The sequence below is a fragment of the Lutjanus erythropterus genome, chromosome 7 (assembly GCF_056507025.1).
Source record: "Lutjanus erythropterus isolate fLutEry1 chromosome 7, fLutEry1.hap2, whole genome shotgun sequence".
NCBI lineage: Eukaryota > Metazoa > Chordata > Actinopteri > Lutjaniformes > Lutjanidae > Lutjanus > Lutjanus erythropterus.
The window spans coordinates 9504003-9527344 of record NC_139323.1 but is presented as its reverse complement, the minus strand read 5'-3'; positions in this window follow the sequence as shown (position 1 = coordinate 9527344).

Below are 23342 nucleotides of genomic sequence, written 5' to 3'. Positions count from 1 at the left end.
TACCATGTATTATAATGAGGTAATCCAAAAGTAACAGAAAGTAATCAAATTACATTATTTTAATATTTATTACTTTTTTTAACAGATAATTAGTAACTGTATTGGAATTCATTTTTAAAGTTACCCTCCCCACCCTGATCGTGCACATGTGATTCTTACTGTCACATTGGTCTGTTTTACAGATCCTTTTTCACTTGTGAACCTACAGCTGGTGCTTGGGTGCATTTTTGCAGCGAGTGACATCACCTACTTTATGTATTTATAGGTTGCACTCCTGCGACACCAGTAAATGCAGCCTCTCTCTGTGGAGGATTTTATAGTGTAACTTGATGAGTTGCTGAAGGAGCCAATACTGGTTTGAGATCTTTCATAACAGCTTCATCTGAGACAGAAACACTGTGTGAAGGTGACCGAACAGTTTAAAGGAACAGGATCACAGTTGTCTTAAACTTTTTTGTATTTAAGCAAAATATGTAACATTCCTGCTTTAAGACTTTAGACATACGTTAGTTGTATGTTGTTAAGTTGTGTAGGCTACATTTTATCCCAAATGTTTCCAGCAATGTTCAAACACAGAGAAATCCAGTCACGTCAAATAGATTATTATCCGCTATGGTTGTTGTTTAACAGTGAAGAAAACAACTCCCATGATGCCACGCTACTTTAAAACATCATTACACTATGTCTTTTGTTATTTTTTAATGTGTGAGGGACTGCAGAGGTTTTTCTAGCCTTAGTACAACACTAACATTGTAACTGGTCATTGTGATCATTTCTCCTGTTCATATCGGCAGTGACAAGATTCCTAAATGTCACAGTTCTCTTTGTTAAGTTTATTTTAAAATTTACCCAAAGTTAACATGAGCTTTCATAAGTCTGAGCAAATCAATCAGGCAGGTTCATGCTCCTCACAAAACCAAACAACATACTGTATGCAAATGGATAAATAAGTGCTAATTAATAAAATTGCTTTTTGAGGATTCGAAGTGTTAAGTATAGAGACTTTATTTTATATTTGCATGGTGCTGTAAGATACTGTAAGTCGATATTAGAAATGGTAAATTAATGCCTTTCAACATGTGTGTACTTCATGCCACCCCTGCATAAACTGGTGCCCCACTCAAGCCCCCCCAATCAAAAAAGTCTGGACACACCCCTGCATAGGTTTATGTCTGATAAGTTAAATAAAGTTTTTTTTTAATTAGTAAATGCAAGTCTTGTCCTAAAATGTACTGACCAAGTCATGTGTAGATGTTTTTTTTTTCTTTGTAGTAACACTCGTTCTCACAGTTCACACATTCCTGAGTGCTGTGTCGGCCAGTCAAAGGTTAAATGCCTTGCCCAAGAGCACCTCATCAGCAGTTTCTGAGAGAAGGGAGAGAGTTACTCATTCACTTTCCTCAGCCAAATTTCCCCAGCCAGAGTCGATTACAGTGCCAGCCTGAAACAGCTCCTCAGTGCAGCCGTGCTGGCATGCGACCACGTACGTTCATACACAAACACTGACATTCCTGAGCCTCTGGAGGTTCCTCTCTCCTCTACACGCTGAACGCTGGGATATATGATCCAGTGCTTATTAAACAGAGCTTACTTGTAATTAAGCCTCCCAGATGGGTTTTGCTTGAGGTTCACTTTAAGCCTCTCTCTCTCCATCCGTCTCCCTAAAAGTGATGAGTGAAGAGTAATAGGTTTCATAATCAGCCGTAGAAAAATGACAGACTGTTGAAAAATGAGAGGCGGCCGTGACAGTGTGCGCTCAAAAAATTCAAGCAAACCAAACACTTCTTGTTTAGTCCTCAATTAGCATCAGTAATCACCCTCCCAAACTCCCAAAAACACCCATGCGCATGTATGTAAGATACGGGAGAGTAGGGTAGGATGAGTCAATTTTTACATATGTTGTCCTCTAGGCACGGGAAAATTAGACACAAGTACAATGAAAGCATTTACAATTATTTCAGGATTTTTCTTAAAAAAACAAAAAGAAGAAGAAGAAGAAGAAGAAGAAGAAGAAGAAGAAGAAGAAATTATGTTAATGAAGAAAAAGGGGTGTTGAGCTCCAGCTGAGTCTTCATTTGTGTGTTTTAGCTTTCTTCAATGTTTAACATATGATAAATCAAAATAGTTGTGTAATACAAAGGTGATATTCCTTCTTATTCTTCAAAAACTGGACTTATCTTCAGTACCTCATGGTAGGGTGAGCTGAACTAGGCTAATGGTTTCATTTACCCCACAGCACTAGGCCCAGTTTGCCTCAGAGCCACCATTTTTTTTTTAAAAAAAACTGCCTAGCTTAGCATTTAAGTTAGGCTTTGCCTAATGATTCGCAAGACTTTAACATTGGTCAATAACAAACATGTATACTACATATTTTTAGGCATGGATTAATTTTATTTGACATAAAATTCTTTATACCTGATATGCAGAAATGAACTTTGACATGGCTAAAAAGAAAAAGAAAAAAGTAGTGCCTTTCCCATCTGCTTCTATCCATCACAGCCAGATAGAAATGATGAGAGCTTCCTGAAGTTTTGGTCACATGACAACAAATTTGCACACTTGGGTCAACTTACCCATAAACTCACCTTACCCCACTCTCCCCTACTAGTGCAGCAAGTAAAAGTCCTGCTCCAAACACAATAATATAAGCAGCAGAACTGGTTACACAATATGATTATAGCACTGTCTGCACAATAAAGACTGAAAAGGGAAACCTATAACATTGTGGTTAGAAATACCTTCTCCCAGTGTGTTTATCTCTTTATCCATACAAATTGATGTGCTAACAGGATCTCCAGACGCCCAAGTCATTATGTAATAAAACTGGGAATGAGATAAAGGTTTCATTCTGACTTATTGCCGTCTCTTGTTTGACTCGACCGCAAAAGAGATTCTGCACGGTATTTTTGTTTGACAGTAAACAAAATCTGACAACGTGCAACATGAAAAGCGTGATGGAACAAGCTGAACATGATGTAGCATGTGGAGGTGCACAGCTGTGTGGGGAGGCAGGAAGCCAGGTGTCCAGCAGGAGAGCGGCCCAGGATCCTGACGGCTCCCTCTGATGCATGTGTAGGCCTCCGACACCTCACTGCGGACCTGCGCCGCGCTAACAGCTTTTACAGAAACATCTGGCAGGCGACAGGTCTTATTCTCCACTCTCTTGCCAATTAGGGTTTCTCTGCACCATGCTAAGTTCCCATGCAGCACACTCACACACACACACACACACACACACACACACACACACACACACACACACACACACACACACACACAGTCTCTGTTCTCAACCTGCTGGCTCCTGCCAGGTTGGACACACAGGGACGCGAAAACATGAAAAGAACCCAATTTAAAAGGGCTAATCTACCCATTTTTAAACATGAAGTTTATTTTTACAGTCTCCAGCTGGACTTGTTTCGAGTGTGTGGAAGCAATCAGGAAACACGGAGAGAAAGGGAGAGAGAAATTATGTTCACAGATTCAAATGTCACCAAGCCTGGAGGATAAACTGCAGAAATGCATAAAGGCCCCATTCAAACGAGTGCTGATCAGACTGCTTGGGCAATTGCCTCCAAATGGATGCCGCATTTTGTTTTTATTTGTTAAAGAGGAGGTCACTTTGCAAAAATAGACGTTCAATTTGAGACCGGGCAACATGCCGATCATTAGCCCTCAAAAGCCACTTCAAAGTGTGCTGGTGTGTCAGTCGCTGAGCAGGGAAATACAAGAAAAAGCTCTGATCGTTTTCATGTCTCTGTGTCCGTTTTCATTTATCAGGCCAGTGAGCGTTGTGTCACTGCCATGTGTCTGGAATTATCTGGGCTTTGCTGTTTGCATTTATACATCTTAATAGTGTTGTTGCTCATGCAGCAATGTTTTTGTTGTAGCCTGCTGTCATTTGTCTTTAGCTGTGTGGGGAATCAAGGGACAGAAGAAGAGGTTATGACAGGGATTTGCACAAGAGGAGAGACAAACTTTCCATGCCATGATTATCAGTGTTTGAGCCAGGATTGTCTGGTAGACCGTCAGATAGGCCTATTTGTTCACAATAGACTGTACAGTGAAAGTGGTAAACACGCTAATACAAGAATTACATTAGACAAGTTAATACAAGGACTATAAAAGAAGATAGAGACATTATAATAATTTATGTTATATATAATCTATATAATGTTGAAATTTCATGCCATGATTATAGTGACCAAACTTATCATGGTTATCAGTACTATTGTGGTATTGTTAAAATGTGCTGACAATGTTCTAAAAGTACTGATACACTGAAATAATTTCACCAATTTACTAAACATTGAAAACCTCTCAAAGATTTAAAATGGTGTCCTGTTTGACGTCACTGTTTTCAGTGAGGGGAAAATAAATCCACGTTGTATGTTGTGTCTGCATCTGGGAGACTGTTGCTAACTTTGGTTGATGCTGTAGCGTATTTATTGTGAGTTTTTCAAAGCGTGGTAATCAAAGATGGTTTTAATGGCATTTAAAATTTGGTAATGGTAACAATAATTGTGGGGAATTTTATTGAGAAACTGGTTATTGTTTTATCTGCAGGTGAAGATATCAAATATTCTCTAAAACGATCCTGTTGTGGCTCAGTTTCTTTTCTGGGTGCTGAACTAACGTTAGCTAACACTAACGACATCCTGAATAAAGTGAAATGAAACAGAATGCTGACAACTGTTTGCTATCAGCTAACATTAGCCGTCTGTCAGTACTTGACTGCTGTAGCTAAAATGTACAAAACAGACAATTTAAATGTGTAGGCAGCTAACCCTAGATTGTTTATTGACTGACAGACATATTACTCTGTTGGTCATTGTGAACAACAGCTAATTTTGTAAATTTCAAAATGAAACAGCGAGGCATTTCACCCAGTAGTTTGGAGCTGTCTCAGCTGTTAGCTTAGCCTAGTGGTGATGCAGCATAGAACATTAGCATGCAGTGGAAGATGACAATACCCAGTAAAACACTAGAATACAATAGAAAACAGTAAGATACAAGCTAACAAATAGTAAAGGCAGTATTTCTGCTACTATCTTTCATACGCCATGCTGTTGAACACTGCTGACAGCTGACAGCTGTGTTTGTATGTCAGGGTGAGGGTGGATGGTTGCCAGCTGTCCCGTATATCACGGAATTGTCCCATATTGAAAAAATATAATGCACTGTTCAAAATCCCATTTTGAACATGTCCATGTGGTGTTTTTCATGTGTTACAAGACAAATCAGGAGCAAAATACGCAGTAAACACCATGTCTGAGTATTTCTTGCTTTGAAACTGCAGTTACATTCAGTCAGGCTGGGTATATGATGTCATAAACCCAAAGAACCAATCCTGTTCATTTTGAGGGGGTGGCGCTATACATATTAGTGGCCATATGTAGTTAGTTACAGTGATTAGCTCGCCAAAACAAAGGAGAAGCCAGGTGCACCTACCTAGGTATAGGGGTGGGATTTGGTTTGTGTGGACTGGGCGTGGACTATTTGTATATTCATGAATCCTCCTTGAAGGAATTTATCATGTATAGAAAATAAAAACATATCAGACACAATTTATTATTTTTTGCAGAGCATTTTATATTGTTTGAAATATGACTGGAGGTGGACTTTAAGTTGGTCGTTGTCACAGTGATGTGCTCTGGCTCAAACCCTGAATCACGCTTGTATTTGCAGCATTATTGATCTGTCCGCTAATACATAAAAAATGGCCACTTCCATCCAAATATCTCTACCAACAAGAGCACTGCTGAGGTGTTTGTCAAAGAGCGTCTCTATCAACATTGTTTTCCAGGTTTTTCAAATTAAATTGCACTCAGCTGTTAGCATAAGACTTTGACGCAGGTTAGAGCATTGACGTCCACACCTCCCTCATCCTAGGGGGTTTATGTGTCGCAAAATATCATCATGCAAGAACCTACATCAGGATAACATTTTGCTGCTAAAAGACATGTGCTTCAACCAAAATGTGAAGGTTCAGATTTGAATACAAAAGGAACACTACTGGGAAGCTGCAGGATGATATAAAAATAACGGACCCGCCCTTTAAACCTTGTCTGACCGAGTCGATGCCCTTCCTTCGCCCCGCGGATGACTCTCCTCTGCCCTCACTGTTTGACATGTTGCTCCCCTGATGGATGTTTGCCATCTGGACAAGGTGTCCCTGCGCTTTCATCAGGCCCTCAGCAGGCAGGCAGATAGGCCAAGGGAGCGGTGCGAGCATCCCATGCCTCTGCGCAGGAGATAAAACAACCGTCCCATGTCACCACGCAGGAGATAAAACAAGGCTCCTCTTCACAGATCATACATCAACATTATACCATCTGACGCCAGGAAGCAGCAAAGCATGCCGGGTAGATGACACACCTAGAAAGATGGATCTCTCTAATCTGAGGAGTAAACACATAAATTATCCAGGGATATATTTAAGCGTGTGGATGAGAAGTTGGTTTCAATTTAGGGTGAGATGCAGCCTTAGAGATTTTTATCTCACGTTTACATATTTATTTTGAATTTATTTCTCGTGGCACCAGCATGCAGATGGGAATTTAAAATAATATATGTCAGATAATCTTTTAACTGTGTTGAAATTCATTATAGTGTGTGACAGTGACATGTCACTGCGATCCTGCTGGGACTGTATAGTCTGACAAGTAGAATCTATAGTAGCTTACCTGTCACACTCTTCAACTGGGAATGAAAACACATCATCCACATGTGTTTCCTGAGTTCTGCATGGCACTGCAGAGGCACATCTCTGAAAGAGATCTCCGTACGGTGATTTTTCAAGAGACCTTGATGGTCTGTGAGGAGGAGACACAGAAAAATTACTGTAAAGGTCTTCATCTTTCACCTCAGCTTAGGACACCATTCTTCCTTGTCTCAGTAGAGTCTGTATCTTTCTACTTCTCACAGACACACAATAGCTCACGCAAAGACGACAGTGACACATGCCAATACTGTGGCTGGAAGCTCCTTCAAAATTTGCTACTTTGTTCTCTTATACTTGTACGCATTAGAAAAGGAAGCATGGGGTTTGGATTAAAGAACAATGGACCTTGAGATGATCAACAATGTACACTGCATCTTTCGTATAAAGCTGCATGGATTAAAAAAAGAGAGTGTTTCTGTTGCGTGAGACCTGAAAATTTTAAATTTGGCTGACTCGCTGTGGTCGAGACATGGGGCAACAGAGACCTGCTCCACAACAACATCCCAGGTCAAGGTCTTGCACAGGATGGACGGACAGGGCGAAACATGCAAGACTTCGACAGGACATACTCTGTGTTTGCACTGATGATGCTTAGTGCACAAACACAGTCAAGCTGATGCATTGTTTCCCAGAAGGAGTAAATCACCCAACTCTGTTAGAAACTGTATATATTGTTTTATTCTTTTTTGTTTCATACTTAATTGTATTTAATTTATTATCTATACGTGTGTGAGATGAACAGACTAAAACTTTTGTTTCGTCGTACAACCCTCTGTTGTGTAACGATAATAAATGACCCTGATACCTTGAGACAGTTTCACTGAGTGTGATGCAGTTTGATCCCTCACAGTTTTCAGCTGCGGTCTGACAAACACTTGACATCAGAATCTCACTGTATCACTCCTCAGTTCCTCCCTGCGTTCTCAACCTTTCAAACCCGATTATATGTGACTGTTCTGTTATCCTCTGAACATGCTTGAGCCACCTGTCATCCTTCTTGCCACTTAACTAAATGTGGTTTTCATCCCTCTCTAACATGGTTTGGATTTCTCCTCTGTCCTGAGCCGCGTTCTCCTCTTTCCACGACTGCTGTGAACTGGATTACAGCGTTCAGATGCCCATTGGCTTGCAGCAAGACTGTTTATTTGGAGAACTGGCACTCACACTGTCTCAACAACCTCCCAGTCAAGTGCACCGCAAGCTTTAATTAGTGGAGTTTGAAATGAGGCTCCATTAAAATGAATGACCTTCATTAAAGTGGTATTAAGGGACAGATGCCTTCGCTGGTGGGGTGAACGTGCAGCAAGAGGGGGGTCGGGGGGTGGGAGCACTTGACCAGACGTACAAGTGCCTGAATAAACAGCTCGGCAGGTTTTTCTTTCTTTTGCCCTCTTTGAGCGAAGCCCCACTGCGACCGCCATCGAGATTACAACCACCTGGCTGTGCGTCCTGCTCGCCCCCTACCCCAAACATTTTAATCATGGATGAAATTCATTTATATGTTGCGATAATTGTGCCTAATTGTTTCTTTGAAGGGGACTGTGGCCAGCAGCATCTGGCTGACATATGGCTCGGCGCTTAAGCGAGCGACTTTGTGCCCAGCAGGAAACCGAGGGCCTGATCAGCTCTCCATCGTCCATTTAGCCTAAATCCAAGCCGTGTTTCTGAGATAATGAAGCCAACCCACTGACTGAGTTGGACGAGGTGCCTAAGTGCTCAGCCTTCCTCCATATGTGTTTGAACCTCACTAAAGGTGTGTTGTTGCCAGGATTCGCTGCAAAATGTTGCTCTCTTTAGGAATTCAGCAGCCTCTACTTCTCCAGCTGGGCTTCCCCTCTCTGGATGTACTGTACATTCCATATGGTCCACAGACCAGGGGATGGCATGCAGACATACGCACGTTGCCCTTTACTTTATCTGTGGTATCAAACACACAAAGATACACACATTCACTAGACATGTGCTCATTAAGGATGATTCGACACCTCACCATGTACATCCATTGCCGACGTTCAATCTAGGAAATGTTGTGCCTCAATGCAGCGAAGTAGAAACAAAGGGTGTGGAAATCAAGGTGGTGAATAAGCATTTAGCATGATCAGTATCTGTGGAGTTTGATTGGAATTTGCTTCTCTCACATGCCTGAAATTACAGTGTAATGCTTATGACTTCAGACCTTGGAAGAAGTTTGTTACCTTGCTGAGGTGTACATTGGAGGTGTCCATTACTCTCTTACTCTTCTCTTTTGCGTGTGACTGCTTTGCAGTCTCCCTTGTTTCACCAATAGAGTGCTGCAGGAATGAGTCCTAAAACCCAGAAATAAGTTAGAATATTCGTACCTCTGGTTCCCTTGCCTCCAAGTCAGTGATTTTTTTTTTTTTTTTTGAATGGGTTGTTGGTTAGATGCCTGAAATAAGGTCTGTGGTTAAGTAGTCTTGCATGGCCAGAACTCTCCACAGTGCTCAATGCTGGAGAAAGGTCTGGCTCAAGACATGCACATCCTGCAATGGGGGTAAAAAAAAAAATGCCCTGCTTTGTTTGCATTTCTTTAAACTGAGCACACACATCCCAGGATGCTGCTGTAACATAATGCTGAGGGGGAACTTGTTTTGGTAGAACACGCTGGGAGGTGAGGTCTGGAATTAAAATGCTAAGATCACCCCTGCTAGCTTGTTTACGTTCATACCATTAGCATCCCAGGCACTAATTTATTTTTATCAGTGTGTAGGTTGCAGCTCAAACGGTGGAGTTGTTTCCTGGGGGCTTTGAAAAAATACATAGATGCTGCGATTCCAGCTGAAAGTTTACAACGTTTTCATACTTTGTTTTACGACATGTAATACATTAATAAATACCTCTCTCATGATCTGGGAAGCTTTTACATGTCTTACAAGAGGAAGTTGCTAACAAGTGGACAAATGGAATTACAGAGGTTTTCAGGGACATTAAATGTTGTTACACCAAACATTATTCACTTAGTGGTGGTGACATAGAAATCATGCAACCATGGTGTAGTTCCTTTATAGCCTAACATTAGCTCTCTGCTGATTTCATTTACGCTTCAAAACCCATAAAAGTGGTGTTCATTTTAACAGATTATTGCCATAAGCTTATTTTCTGCAAAAACAATAACTTTTCTGCAAATTTAATTGCAGAAAGACAGAGCTGGCAGTAGCAGTGTCACAGCAGCAATGGTGTCTATGAGGACACCTCAGGTGTGCGAGCTGAAGCAGTTCATCCCGACAGCCGACATTGCACAGGTACAATCAGCCTGTGTGGTCTGGACGTTGCAGTATATGCATGCCTCTCTCCTGTGTATCGTTCTTGTGTGGGAAGGCAGTTTGAATCAAAAGTGGGAAAAGCAGACTTTGCCACTGCCATTGAAAAGGCCTCTATAGTGAGGTAATTACAACATTTAAATAAACTGAATGGCTATTACTGAAAAAATGCCCACCATAAATAGTGTCAAAAAGTGGGGTTGATTTAATGAAAATCTTAAGGTATGTAACTTCAACATTTACATTATTATAACCCACTGTTTTGTTGCCTAACCCTAACTATATATTAACCATATTTTATTTCCCATAACCATGGTTTCCCTAACCATGAGCATGTACATAAACATCAGACATAAAAAGCAGTGACATTGAACACATGTTCGTGCTCCAGCAATGGGACTGGATCTAAACATGCACAGGAGAGCTCATAAATGTATAGCTCCTCTCTGATTAAAGGATGCATATATCCGTGCGTGTATGTGTTTTTTTTTGGTCCCACACACACACTCTCATGTTGGCTACAAGGCACATGTTGTCACTGAGACACGCACACAAACCTGAGTGCAGTCATTCCCATGTAAACATAACCTTTCCCCAAAGCTTCCAGAGACACAAACACAGGTTCCCATTGAGGGGATGATTATTTTTCTCTTTTTCTCGCCTTGAGTGATATTCTCATTCACACTGAGAGCCTGTCAGTCCATCAACTCCCCCACACCACCCCCCCCCAATACATCCCCACCTCGTCACTGAGTGTCGTTGATGCTGACATGTCACATCTGGAAGCTCTTCCCTACATGTGCTGCATAGACATTTCTCTACTCACTTTCCCTTTCCCAGGAGGCCTGATTGTGAAGCTCCTGTAATGATGTGAAAAAGGAGACTGAGATTCCTCCACAACAGCTCTGGGCTAATGAATGCATTCTGGACACATTCCTCCCCGGTGTTACGGGATCGGTTTCTTCAATAGGTGGAGAATAAAAGGAGATCAAAATGGTAGCCATTTGCAGCCAGTCCCGGAGTCTTTAACACCTTGTTTGTTCCGAGGGGCTTTTTGTGCAAGGTCAGAAGAGTGAAACCTATTTTAAGTTGGCAAGGATGGGATGCGCTGTTGCATGTGTGATAGCATGCTAGCTTCTATAAACAAAGCATGAAATGTCAGAGATGTTTGTTGAACACTTGACCAGTTGCTTTGGGTAGACGGACTGTGCAGCCTGTCATCTGCAGGTCACTGTGGCTGCTCCGTCTTATTCCATTATTTTTTTTTGCAAAACTCAACAATGATCCTCTGCTGGCAAAAAATGCCAAAGATGATCATGCCTAATTTTGATGCATTTTTGATGAACAGGATCACTGTTAACAACAAGGACAAATACTAAAAGACACCCCCAATGTTCATTTCGCATTTCATTTAAGCATGATTGTGTAACTCCTGTAATGATGTGAAAAAGGAGATTCCTCCACAACAGCTTTTGACTAATGAATGCATTTTGGACACAGTCCTCCCTGATGTTAGGTGATAGAGGTGGAGAATAAAAGGAGATAGAAATGGTAGCAATTTGCAGCAATTGCCAGAGCCTTTAACACCTTGTTTGTTCTGAGGGTCTCTTTGTGTAATTTCAGAAAAGTGGAACCTATTTTAAGCAATGGTTAGGGATAAGAACAGTGTGTTGCGTATGTGATAGCATGCTAGCATCTAAACAAAGCATGAAATCTCAGAGATGTTTGTCGGGCACTTGACACTTACTTACTTAAAAGCTGCACTGGATAGATGGTCTGTGCAACCTGTCATCTGCAGCTCTTCATCTAACAGCTTACTGTGGCTGCTCCTTCTTATTCCGTTACTCACCTGTAAAAACTAACAATGATCTTATGGTGGTGAAACATGCCAAAGATGACCATGCCTTGTTTCCTGTTTAAGATACACCCAGTGTTCATTTAGCATTTCATTTCGGCCTGATTGTGAAGTTTCTGTAATGATGTGAAAAAGGAGACTGAGATTCCTCCACAACAGCTCTGGGCTATTGAATGCATTCTGGACACATTCCTACCCGCTGTTACAGGATTAAATTTCTCAATAAGTGGAGAATAAAAGGAGATCAAAATGGTAGCAATTTGCAGCAATTCCCAGAGTCTTTAACACCTTGTTTGTTCCGAGGGGCTTTTTGTGTAAAGTAAGAAAAGTGAAACCTGTTTTAATTCAGTAAGGATGAGATGCTTTAAGGCATGTGTGAGAGCATGCTAGCATCTGTAAACAAAGCATGAAATGTCAGAGATGTTTTTTGGACATTGGACACTTGCTGGCCTAGCAGGAGACAACGGAGCCACTTCAAGACACCGATTCCTGTGGAAAATCTAGGCTAAGTGTGCTGCTGCTCTGTTACAGGCGAGGGTGTTTCCTTGGCAGGATGAGAGAATGAAATAGTCATTAATACATCCGAAGGGTAAATGATGTCATATACAGTGAATAAATGTTGCATTCTGGCCATATGAGACGTTTGCAGAGAGAGTGACACTTAAGCCTATAGTGTTTCACAAGCACCGATATGTTGCACGCTAACATACACTGCATCAGCATAGATGTACCCACACACACCACACGCACTCAAACACACATACACGTGTAGCCCAGTCCATTGATGAGGAGTAGGCCGATCTGCTTCCAGTTAGGTTGCACACTGTTCCTGTTCGGCGGGTGTACAAAGAGATGGATCCAATTTCAGGACATGCTTTTAATGAAACTCAAACTGAAACACGTTTCTGATTGGAGAACAAAGGCTGAGAATCAAAAGCTGTTGCAGAGGTGACCTGGGCTAAAGCGTGCTCACAGCTCTAAACACCAGCTCCTCACAAAACGCCAACTCCAAACAAGGCCCCTCCGAAGCATCCTGTTCCAAGCAGCCTGACAAACGTAGCCAGACTTTATACCTTTGCTATCTAGAATTACAATTTGTTTTGAAAACTCTATGACATATGGATAAACTACAATTTAGGTTGCTGATGACTTCCAGAGAAGTAAAGGCCAAAAGCTGAGGCTACTGAAACCTTGGAGGCTTTGAAGACGAGAAACATTTCAAAAATCACTTGAATGAACGGCAATCTCAAACATATGTTGCTTTACACAGCACACTCATGAAAAGTATACATATATAAATATACCACCAACAGGAGCAAGAGGTTTTTTTCACTGATAATGACATGTTTTAACATAATGGTTAAATCCATTTTTAGTGTAAGTCTCTGTTTAAGCTACATATGTATAAAACAATAGTTTGCCATGCTGGGAAATACACTTATTTTCTCTCTTTGCAAGAGATGAAAAGATTCATACCAGTCTCATATCTGCACAGTAAATATGGAGCTTTAGCCAGCAGCAGTTAGCTTAGCTTAGCATAAAAGGATAGCCTGGCTTTGTGCAAGCATATTACAAATTATCATATTATATGTCATTTGTTAAAGGCATGTAAAAATAACAAGCATGGAAACTTCCTGAAATCTTATCATCTGCTCTGAGCCAAGAAATAGTCTCACGCATAACCCCTCCATAAAACAGATACTACTGTTTGCATTTTGGTGGTTGTACGAATGAAACACACAATATGGAGGCTGGTGTCTCTGTCACATTAAAAGAAAAACTAAACATGTAGTTTGTTGACGTTATAGTAGCATGGGATCATGGGCGGTGTTACATTCACTGTAAAAAAAAAAAGAAAACGACAAAAGAACACCACAACATATGAAAATCTGTCTGACATGACTTCCTTTCTCACTCTCTAGTATCCCATGCTTTCCCAGAAGTTATACCAACTAGCAACTAGCAGGAAACAGCGTTACCTTGAATAAACTACAGATTTATTCAGGTTTAAACACTGTTGCAAACAAATGTTACATTTTATACCTTTAGCAATAAAATGACAAAGTCAGGCTAGCTGTTTCCTGTCTCCACTCTTTATGCTAAGCTAAGCTAGCTGACTGCTGGCTGCAGATTTGTATCTAACAGGTGATCTTCTCATCTCACTCTTGCATATTTCCCAAAATGTAATTTTCTTCTTCTTTCTTCTTTTTTCTTCTAATAAATCACAAATATATGAGCACATATGAGTAGCATGTTAATCCAGAAAGAAAAAAACCCTTTTGGAGTCAATCTAAAATTGTTCTTTCCTGCAGTCTAATGCTGCTATTTATTGGATTACAACCGTTTTTGAAAATTACTTTATCCTTTGTACCTCAAATCTGCTGACAAGACTACACTCAGAGCACAAATCCTATTTAAATGGTCCGTATAAACGTCCCAGAGGTGATCTAACCAGGAGGAAGGTTCATTACTTTCCCCACAGAGACAGCTGTGTTTGGTGGTCCACTGCCCCAAGGTCTCCACTGCACCTGTGGCCGAACATGTCTTGCGCTGAGGAAAAGAAAACAAATGCAGCAAATAACTGCTCTGCCGCTTAATGGAGCTTAAGAGTGGCCTCGCTCATTTACTGCGAAGAACAGAGGGTTTGAAATGACTTAAAGCACAATGGCTCTCAGATAGCGCCTCGTGGGTTCGCAGCGTGAGGGGTCTCCAGCTCTGGTGTGCATGGGTAACCTTGAGATGGTATCAGTTCAAACTGCATGAAAACAAGGGAGATGTGAGAGCGACGACTGTAAAGGTTTGGAGCAGAGGTTAAATATACGGGTTGCCCACATTTGCCAGGAGAAACAAGCGGAAAGTCCTACACAAACATCATTGTCTGCTACTGAGGCACAAAGACTGAGGGTTAGTGCATCAAAGACTCATTCAAGGACATGGAGGTAAACTGTCTCAGACCCAACACAAGCTGAAACTTGAGAGTGTTAATGAGGTCTTTTCTCCACTCACTATCTGGTTATTTTCTTTTTAAAGAAAGAAAGGCAGATTTTATTTGCTCCCTTTTGTCTTGAAAAGTCAGCACAACTGTCTGTATCTGCAGACAAAAGCACTATTTTCTGTAGTTCGTTCTGCATTGATTTTCACAGTAGAGAATAGAGACTGGATTTCACCACTTCTTCCCCCTGTTTCGCTCTGTGGAGAGGATTTTATTTATAACAAGGGTGTAATTTATGAGAATCTGAAGGCCCTGACTACTCCATAACCCGGGTCAGACTCACTCATTCTTCAGCGTGACAGGGCCGGGCTCCTGGAGTTATGGGATCAAGGCTGATGTCTTACAGAACACCGCTCGGGGGAGCAGGTATCTGCACTTCCTTATTTTATCAGCTCTCCAACAAGTGAACATGAACAAGGGCCCCTATAAATCATTTGCTTCTGATGACAGCCCAGAGGCAGCAAGGCAGAGCATCGTCTGATGTCGTACATGTGTGCCATCTTTTTTTTTTCTTAGAAGAAATGTAGCATGACAGACCGAGCTCTTCTCATGCATCTGTGTGGGTGCAGTACACCTGCAGAATGTGAGAACTAAATCACTGCACAGTATGCTCATTTTGATTTAGCTCTAGCTAGCTAAATTCTGTCTTTTAGTGTGTCTTGTTAGGTGTGAAAGAAATACTATGCTGAATTACCTAAAACACAACAACAGTGGTGTTTTATATTTTCTTAATGAGAAGATCATTAATGTGAACGATTTCCCCTGGGGATCAAAAAAGTTTTTCTGATTCTGATTACATAAAGCACAGGTGATATTAGCTGGTGGAGACGCTAAAGTTTATGTTAGCCCTAGAGCTATGGTGGGCAGATGTTTCAATTTGTCCACAGCTGTCCCAGTTTCAAGCTGGAGTGTCCCAAGTCCCAGCAAATAAACGTAAAAAACTAAAATGTCCCAATTTTCAACATTCAAAAGCAAATAGTCCCATTTTTCACTACAATTAAAATAATAATAATTCAACACAGACTTGTGTATGTGTCAATCAATGTGTTGCTGTTGAGGCTGCTGTGTCACAGGCACGCAGGACAGAACATGTCAGTATGCTAACAGTTAGCATCCATGTTGAAGAAAAAGAGCTCTGGGAGATCCTTTGTAAAGTACCCAACAAAGAAAATGCTGTGTTCATGGCATCCATGGTGTTGAAAGGTGAGCTTGGTAGGTGTACTAACTACGGTTGCACAAATCAAGCAGGGGGACTTGGGATTCTTCCCCATGAGAGTGATTCTGGTGATTTTTTTAATGCACCGATTTATGCTGTTATGCATCAATTTTAAAGTCCTCTGCTACTCCGAACATGAATGTAAAGGAAATAATGAGTTAATGCATTGGACATGTTAAGGATTCAAACATCAGATCAAACATTGGGCAAAATGTTTGATGTGTTAAAATAACTCTGGGCCTCTGGCCTTGTTCTTACTCCAGGTTGGACAGTCCACCATAGGCAACAGAAAATACTCTGATTTGCCTCGTTCCCACTGACAGGACTGGATTAAATCTGGTGACCGTCTGTCTACCATCTAGATCTGTATTTAGTCAGCGTCTCTCTTCTTACAGGTGGACTTGAGCTAAAGGTATTTGTCTGCAAAATAATAATAATAAAAAAATGTGTGTCTGGGTCTTGGAACCAGGGACATTGCGTGACAGACAACTTGCCTGTCTGAAGCTGATTTAATACTTCTCCGCTTCGTCTCATGCAACTGTTCTGGCTTTATTATTTCTCATGTAATTCCAATGTTACGCATTAGAGAAGGGCGTGCATGAAAACGGGACAAATTGTATCCTGTATTGATTCAGCACGAGATAGTGCATTTTATTTTTCAGTACAGGGCAATCTTACACAATACAGGACAGGTGGCAGCCCTTCTAACTGCTGAAGTAATTGTCCTCCTGATGAAACACAACAAACACTAAACCATCATAACAAGCTAACCGTTCAAGCTAATCTAAACAACACGTTAGCTAACTAACATATGTAACATTTCTGCATTAAAATATCTGCTCTATTATATTTTGTTGAGTTGCGTACAGGGATGATCCCAAATAGTTCCCAACACAGAGGGATCCAAAATTTCTTCAAGGTGACCGTGCGTTTCTTGTTAGCACTTGCTAGCTAGTTGCTCATTGGTTAAACTTCAGAAAAACACGGGATATGATGCATACATCAGAGAGTGAGGAAGGAAGCAGCACACGTGACTAAATGTAACCTGAATAAAACTTTAATTACATTATCTATTAACATGATTTCTGTCTGAGTCACATCACATAGATTTTAATCAGCTATGGTGGCTGTTTTACAGTGAAGAATACAACTCCCATGATCCCACACTACTTCAAGATTTCATCAAACTACTTTTGTTACTGTTTAAATGTGAGAGACATCCCTAGCAACAGAATTTACATATTGTGTGTTTAATGCCAGCATTAAATTGGATCCTACTCTGTTTTTTCCACACTTTGCCAGTGCTAAAATGTTAATGTTGGATACAAATAAAAAAAGTTATATTTCTCCGTAATAGTTGTTTAATACATGTAATACTGTTTGTGTGGCTTTCTTGGATTTATTTCACTTAACCGCTGAAACCAAATGGGTGTGGGAGTGAACCAGTCTTTTATGCATTGGGTCCATGACCTTGATTCTCTTTCCACTCTGTTGTTTCTATGTGAGGAAGAGAAAGTGAACACACAAAAGTGCACGCTTGTTTTCCAGTGTATGCATATCATGTAGGCGAGGGAGTTGAGTGTGTGTGTGTGAGGGGGAGACAGATATGTCCACGGTCAACAACACAAGAACAACGGATTCATTACATTTGTTTGACCAATAACTTCCTGTGGAAGATAGATGTGTTTTGGCTCGAGCAGCTGTTCGCTCTGACAACAGTCACTCCCCTTGCATGATGTCCCTGTATGGCAGGGGAATTATCATTCAGTGCACGTATATATGTGTGTCTGCCTGTGTGTGTGTGTGTGTGTGTGTGTGTGTGTGTGGTCTGGGTTAACAGGTTCAGCGTGGCTAATTCAGAGGGCCCAGACAGAAACCCGGTCCCACCTCACACTTTTCAGAAGGGCCACAGACACTGGAGGCCTTTTCTCCGTGAAGCTGCGTGTTCAGCTGCCCGCACATGTGTGTTTCTCTGCATGTGCGTGTGTGTGCGTGTTTGACTGTTCGTCGGAGCGAAACCTAAATCAGCACATGAAAGGTGTGTATCTCAGTGTTGCTTCTCCTGCTTCTCTGACAGGAACCAGACCCTCGCTGTGGTATTCGGTTTCTCAAAACTCACACAGGACTCAATTTCAAACATGGACCAAAATTCAAAACAGAAATGGAGCATGAGTGGGGACAATAAGGCCAATGTTATGTCACTAGTTAAATTTAATGCCACAGATTGCCCACTGCTGTTCCAAATATATCAATTTAGCATGAATGAAAAAATGAAGATATTTTTGCATGTATTGAAATGTGCTTTTCCTTTCATCCTGTGCACTTATGTTTCGTATTTACTTCAAAAGTTTTTAAGCAGAATTAAATCATTTAATTTGACTCGGCTTTGGCCTGCACAGGGTGAATCCTCCTCTCACTGTCGTCTCTGTGTGTGTTCTCACAGTGAAACATTTGCAGTCATTACCCGTGGTTCTCCTCAGCGGGAGTTTGGTGTTATTTGTGTTGGGTCGTGGGTGTGTGTGTGTGTGTGTGTGTGTGTGGTGTGCGTAACACAGGTCTCCCAAAACACCAAGATTATGGGGGCTGACACAATAACAGCGCAGAGAGGGGGAGGATGAACAACACTCGGACCAAAGAGACAAGAGGGGAATTATGGCGTGTCTATCATCGCATTTGCACAAATGTTTTGGCTAGACCAGTTGAGTCCTCTCTGTCATCACTAATCACCTAACAATAAATCCCCGAGCAGCGCTCGCTGGGAAGGGAAGAACCAGAAAGACGAGTCTTCTCGCAGGAGAAGGGGCATGGTGTTTTCAAACATTACCAGTCTAATAAAAAAGAATGGGTTGAATTTAGTTCCTGGCAGCTCATCATACACTTTTTCCCCTGTTGTGGGTCACAGTGAACCTTGGCGAAGGTCAAAATCGTATTGGATTTGCTGTCTTGTTGTATGTTTTCTGCCAAGTTGAGTTTCTGCTCCGACAGATGAACTTGAGCACAACATCAGCATTGTTTCGTTTACCCCCGCAGGCTGCTGTTGTGGTGCATTTTGTAGCATCACACGTTGCAAACGACTGACCCCGTCTGGCTTTCGTATCCGTTCTGTTGCTGCAACGCATGGTCACGAAAAGAGACACGAGACTAGGGTTACCAGACGTCCCGAAAAATTACAAGCAGTTGTCCTGAATCCTGTCCTGTTCGTTCTGAAACAATTTTGGCCAAAACATTCAAACATAACCACTGGTGTATAGTGAATGTAAGTGAGATTCAGGATTGTGACAAATCACCTATCAAAAAATGTATTTGTAAGCTCCTGCAGCTTGATGACAATCTTAGCTGCTGAAAAGATGTTTAAAATGACTGTAACACACTTGTGCTTTATGTGGCCCACAAAATTTAGAACTGATCTTCTTAATACTAATAACAAATTATGTCGCTCTATATTGTTCTTTTTTAATTCTTATAACATGACATGCCCACCTCCAACTCGCCATCCTGAATTTCACCCATTCTCATCTGGTCATCCTACATGGACCAGCAGTGTGTTTGTGTGTGTGTGTGTGTGTGTGAAGTGAGGACAGCGCTGTAGCTCCTAATGAGGCTGAGGAGTGACTGAACACAGCAACAACATGCTGACAGAACTGACCAACACTAAAGCTCCAGAGGCGGCCCTGCACACTGACGGATGTCTTTAACCCTCCAGCCTGTCAGACCGAGCCTCTACGCGCACCAGGGTCCTTTTATCTCCTGTATTTCCTCACCGTTAGAAAAAGTCAACATTCTTGTTTATTGGAATTAGCAGCTGTACTTGGCGTACGTTGAGGCATTCTTACACGGTTTAACCCCCTCCAAAGAGGACAAAACTGGGAAAGGAGACAATCCTCCATCATTCTTCTGCAGCGTTTCCTGGCCAGATCTTAGCCCCTGTATATTGTCAAGTTCTCGTCTTTCTCACGAGTCCGTGTCCAAAGCACCATTGTGCTCCACTGCTTCAAATGTGGTTCCATTTCCTGCAGGCACTTTAAACATAAACAATCGAGGCATACTGTTTCCCCATCAATATAGATGTACTATGATTTTGCAGGGTCTTTCAACGTGGGACACTACATTTGATGTAAAATGACAAGACATGTTCCCAATTCTTTTGCTATAAGTGAAACTATTCATGGTTTGTGGCATAATTTTTTACTTAATACTAAAGCTCCTTTATAGATATTAAAACAAGTATAAGCCATTTTTTTGACACTTGTAGGCAACAGAAAGGAGCTGTGAAGACAGCATTCACATATCAACCTTAAAGAGTTGATTTAGCTAATTTGTTAGCAAACAGTTAGCTATTCACACATCCACCAGAAATACAGCAACCTTAGCATTGATTTAGAGTCATGTTTCTGATCATTCTGTGAATTTAGGTCTAATATTCGCTGTGAGTTCAGGTTAAGTCTGGTCTCTGCCAACTCCTGCAGGAATTATCTGGTATTTTAGCTGCTAAATGCTATGCTATGCTCACAAGCTAGTCTCTAACTGTCTGTCTACTGTGAGGTGCTGGGAGGTCATATGGAGTTCATTTTAATGAGCTTTTTCCACTGAAACCATCTAAGAGTGAACCAAAACAGGCAATTTGTGGCGCATAAAACCAAAACAATAAGTTTAAAGTAGTTAAAACCCTCCATAGAGCTGAGGGGTGATTCAGGTGATAATTCATTGTGGGTTCATCACTATACCCCCCTACCCTGTTCACAGTACACAGTAATTTGATGCATTGTTAATATAAAATGAATTTTATACCAACTTTAAAAAATCATAAATGCACAATTGCAGGTAGCAGTCTCTCTCACCTTCAAAAAATGACAAAAGATGGAGTTTCATGACATTGTGAAGAAGCAAGGGATCATGGGAGTGGAGGGAAAAAAAAAACACTATTGCCAATGAAAATCTATCTGAGTCAGGCAGAAATCATTTTCAGGGATGAGTTAATATAAAAATTTTATTCATGTTATATTTAGTAACATTTGCAGACTTCCTTCCTCACTCTCTGACATATCCTGGGTTTCCCTGTAATTTATTGCCACTAGCAGCAAGTTCTGTTGGCAGGGGATCTGTTTCACATTAAAACATACAAAAGATGTAGTTTGGTGATATCGTGAAGTAGTGTGGAATCAAGTTGTTTTCTTTACTTAACTTCTTCACTGTTAACCACCATTCATGATGAAAAACTATCTGACGTGACTCAGGCAGAAATTATGTTGATGGATGACAGTACACTAAAACTTTATTCATGTTACCTGCACATTCACTGACTTCCTTCCTCACTCTCAAACGTATCCCTTGTTTTCTCCTGGAGTTATAGCGACTAGCTAGCAACAGCAAACAGGAAACATACCGTTACCTTCAATGACTCAGATTTCTGTGTTTGAGGATGTATACATCATATGTCTAGCGCTTTTAATTATTAGAAATGTTACGTATTGTAGCTTTAAATTCTGCACTGCATGACAAGTGAAAAATCATCATCTTTTAGAAAATATGATGCCTGCATTTTGTGTGTAGATGTGTGGGGGTGGGGAGAAGCTGTGTGCACTTTCATGACAGTTCCTCTCCCAATTTCCTCCTAATGAAATAATCACTGTCTACCTGACCTGATGCACCACTCTTTAGTCTTGCCTGGAGTAGTGTCTGAAGATTAAATTAGAACCACCTTGTAAATCGGCAAGCACAACAGAAACATCATGAGAATGGTGTGTGTGTGTGTGTGTGTGTGTGTGTGTGTGTGTTTTCCTCAGACAGGCAAATTTTTCGACTTGAGCCCTATGGCCTTGTGTCAAGCATTTGACCTTTTGCTGGTTTTCAGTGTCAAGGCTTTCTGGGTGCCCAAGTGCCACAGTCTGTTTCCATGGAAATGTGGCTTTAAGAGAACATCCATCACTGCTGAAAGGGAGACCCAGAATACCCAAACACACCCTGCCCACTTGTGTTAAAATTCTTCGGCATGGCACTCTTCACCGGGCACACGCATTCCACATTACCCTGGTCAAGGGGAGTGGAGGGGAAGGCTACCTGTTGCTGTGGCAACGCTGGCCAAACACAGAGGTCAGACAAGCGTGTCCGTGTCATTCCTAACGTGACAGCGGTTCGCCATAAACCCGAGCCGGCGTGGTAATAATACTCCTGCGCGGTGGGCGGGGCTGGCGTTCGGCTCTGCGGACGCTGGTCGGGGCCCAGTCTGGCCACACTCACAAACGGGGAGGCAACACAGGAAACTGGGGCTTCCAGTAAAAACATGTAATTAGAAACACATTGACTGGGAGCTCTGGCATGATACACCCAGCATGAAGGGAGAGACACATGCAGGAAGGGATGCACGCGGGAGGGAAAAAAAAAAAAAAGTTGAAGAAGTGGAGGACAAGATCAGTGGGTCACTGGGAAAGTCCCACGAGAAAATCAAAGGTTGTAAGACGAAAATGGAAAAGCCAGAGACATGGATAGTGACAGGCAGGACACGTCGTTACAGACATAAAGAGAGTAGAGCGATGATCAAAAGCAGGGATATCTCAGTCTGTCAGCCAGTTCAGGACAGACATGTGGCAGACAATAATATTCCACTGTTGGAAACCCCATCTACTACTACTACTACTACTGTTTACAGTCACACTTTATTTTAGAGTATACTAGTAAGACATAAGAGGCTGCATCAAATTAGACAAAAACTAGGGACTGTGTTCTTTATTAGACTTTAATGGAATCCCCTAATAAGGTACATATTATAGCAGAACTGTACCATAAACTAAAGTGTATTGCTTCCCACTGTTAGACCCTTTTTTACACTTTTTTAAGGGGTAATTTGGGACACAATACAACAGGACTATACTGTTAACCAAAGTGTATTATTTTCCACTGGTATTACAGAGTAATCAGGGACATGTCACAACAGAAATGTACTGTAAACTAAAGTGTATTATTGCCCACTGTTTGACTGATTAGACTTAGAGGGTAATTTAGGACATATCATAAAAGAACTGTACTGTGATGTGTCCTAAATTACTCTCTAATAAAGTCTAATAAGGGTCTAACAGTGGGATATAATACACTTTAGTTTACAGTACAGTTCTGTTTTAATGTGCCCCTAATATCACTCTACAGAAGTCTAATGAGGGTCTTACACTGTCTAATAAAGAACATATTATTTCTAGTTTTTGTCTAGTTTGATACAACATACTGCTTGTTACATCTTATCAGTATACTGGAAACTAAAGTGCGACCCTGTTTACAAGATGCAA